The following is a 3376-nucleotide window of genomic DNA, read 5'->3' as shown; positions in this document are numbered from 1 at the left end:
ACCTTGTGTGACCCTAGTGACAGGAGGCATGCCCAGGCAAGGGTCAGCCCCTGGCATACTGAGCATGTGTGCTTCATGCAGGGATGTGCAGTTTCAGGTGTCTGTAATGCTAGGGTACAATGGTAGAATTACTGGTTCTGCAGGGTCATTTGTGTTTCAAATCTGGGTTCTTTTCTCTGTTGCTGGGTGAGGTCCACAGTTCCTGGGTGAATCAATGCGAGGTGATGGCCTGGTCATTACAGGCCATTCAGTAAGGCCTGCTACCACTGTATTTCAATCATTACCAATCACTGTCATTCATCCGGGAACCAATTTACATGGGAGGGTGTGAGAGGTGCTCCCCTTCGGGGTCCGTCTACTGGTGACCCTGCCCACCTGTTATGGGCCAACTGCCCACCTTCTCGCCTGCCACATCTTGTTGTTAATGAATTAATTAGAAGATGTTAATTAAGCGGGAGGCTCCCCATTTACTGCCCTGATGCAAGGGAGTGCTATCTGCGACTCTTTTCCTCTTTTCCTACACCACAGCCCAAGCCTCACAGATGGTACTCACATCTTTTGGTCTGGGCCTTATTCTACTCTGGCCCCTTTGTCCTCCCTGGGCTCTCCGCAGCCCTGTCTCTCTCAGCGCCCCCATTGGTGCTCAGGCTCTCTGTAGACCTGTCTCGCTCTGTGCCTCACTCACTCATCAATGCTGCCCCCTCTCTGGGGCTTCTCACTGCCCCCCTCTCTGGGGCTGGCGTCTCCACACTGTCATAGGCCCCCTATAAGGCCTCCTCCAACCCCTGATAGCCTCTCCCAAACCTCTGGTTCTAAACAGCAAACACAAAACACAAACCCCTGGGCTATAACAAAAAATCTAAGCTGCCCGGCTAAAACGTCATTCAGATCCTACCAGGGAATTCTCCCTCCCATAACAGCAATCAGGAGCTGCTCGTGCAGTCAGGCTTCTCCCCTTTGCTTGCTCCGGCAGAGCTCCTTCTTCCTTGGCTGCTAGCAGGGAACTGCCAGCCTGGAAGGTGGCAGGTGTGGGTCACTAGCTAACTCTGGTTGCCCTGGCAACCAGCAGCCAGGGCTCCTCACTCACTGAGGAGGCTCTTCCCTAGCAGTTTCCCCTCTTTAAAAGAAGCAGGGCACCTAAGTGCTCTGTGGCACACCTCCCCCTCTTAAGACTTAGACTCACCAGAATGAGTCTCCACATTTTCGGGTACCACCACCATTTGGGACTTCTCTCGGCCCTTCTTTGATCACCCGACAACTCAGGAATGGGAGGCAGAGGTTTTCAGGTGCCTCCTCCTTGGCTTTTCCCCAACATCGCACCATGTGGGATTTGTTGGGAGTTACTCCACCACAGGTAGTTCCCCCAACATTAGCCAGCCTTGGTAGGGTCTCACTTAGGCCGCCCCAGGCTTGGTGTATCCTTCCGGCTGAGATGGCAAATGCCATATTGTAGCCATGGGGTCCGCCTTTCTGACACCCCTCTATCTTTTTCTCCTCTCCCTTTATAAGACCTTGACCTTCCTCCTCCTGCCACCTGATGGGCTAGCCACAACTGGAAGGGTCTGTACTTAGGGGGGTCATCCTGCCTCCTTGTAACAGGGTTAAGGTTCCCTGTTACAGAGGGATATGTGACTCATACAGGGGATGCCCGGGCAGAGGACAGAAGATAGAGACTTGACATACAAAGTGGAAACTTAACATTACTTTGGTTCACTTACAAACACAGGCCTAAACCATACAATATCCATATGAAACAATAAAAATCAATATGAAAATGATAATAATACAATATACAACAGAAGGAATCAATACAAACCTAATAATAATACTATATAAAACAGTGGATATTCAAAACCAAAAACTTGCTACCAAAATAAAAATGTTAAAGCTTATCCTAAGTCTAAGCTTGCTTATGCTTGTCTATCAGGAATAGAGAGGGAGAGAAAGAAAAGCCAGAAATAATTGGGGAAGGAAAAGGAATGCATATATATATATATATATAAACTGGGGGTTTTGCTACAGATGAAGCACCCATTTGCAAAGCACATGAAGATCCCATGGGGGCATGAAGCCATTGCTAGCATCCCACTTCCTGGTGACCTAAAAAGACTTTGCCCTGGTTGGGTTTTGCCTTCAGGTCACTGATGTATTTGACTTACACAGCATCCTTCAGGAACCTTTCCAGGCAGGGAGACAACAGGGAGAAATCAATTTTGTTGGTGTCCTGCACAACCCCATGAATGGTCTCTTCCGGTGTCACTATTACTCAGTGGACAGTGGGTGTGTCTAAGTGAAGGTAGCGCTCACTCTCCTTCAAGTGCCTCATGGGCTCGCCCTAGATCTTAATGGCAGTGGCCAGGATAGTGTTTATATTCCTGAAGTCAACGTGCACATTTGGGAATGATGAAGCAGAGCCTCATCCACCCAGTTGTCTTGGAGTTGGTGTATAGAATCCTCTAGAACTGGTTGAACTCACTGGCAAGACGAACTACCTACTTTTACCTAACCCTTCCCTGCCTGCTCCCCCTGGACAGACAGCAGAGGCAGCCAAAAGTGGCAAGGAGGCAGGCAGTAAGCAGGTATCTGGGGCGCTGGGCGTGGGGGGGAGGGGAAGGGGCAGTGGGCCCAATCTGGGCCAGGGCTGATAGGTGTGGTGTTTACATTAAGGTGTAGCCTAGAGTGGCTACACTTCAGCATTACATAAGCTGGGTAACATGAATCAAAGATAATCCTGCCCTGGAGTGACATAACTTTGAGTGGCCTAATGAGGGCACTTGTTCACATTACACCTCTCCTGTTACCACATTACACTTTTCCTGTACCCATGTGACAAAAATCACCATTAAGCCTGATAACTAGCATCTGTGTATCCACATTGTCAGATGATTTTATCATTTTAGATTTTTTTTTATCTTGGTAATTTAAAATACCTCCAACATGTTTTATTTTTGGCTCCTGGATTTCTTCCATGCGGGTTTTTTTATCGTTTTAAATTTTCAACGTAGATCTGACTTATGCCAGAAAACATGATTTTCCCCACTTTGCAACTATTACACCACCAGGTGCTGCTTAGGTCACTCGGTAATCCATGGAAATCCATTGAATTTCTATTGCAATACTTCAATAAGATTCAAGGTGCATGTAAGGGTATGGGGGTATGCCACTTACCGTGGGACCCCGATCCCTGGATGTCCCCTGGAGAGGAGGGGTACGCGTTGGACCGTCCCGCTTCACCGCTCTCGCCTGCCACGACTTGATGGAAATATGGGGTTCACCCTTGCCGGGAAGCTGGCGGTCCACGTGGAGTACAGTACCTCCAAGGTCCAGGGGTCCTGAGGGCTCCTCCTCCCCTACACCCTTGCCCGGTTCTCCGGGT

Source organism: Crocodylus porosus, unplaced genomic scaffold, assembly GCF_001723895.1.
Source record: "Crocodylus porosus isolate Cpor-Errol unplaced genomic scaffold, CroPor_comp1, whole genome shotgun sequence".
NCBI lineage: Eukaryota > Metazoa > Chordata > Crocodylia > Crocodylidae > Crocodylus > Crocodylus porosus.
This window is presented reverse-complemented; position numbering follows the sequence as displayed.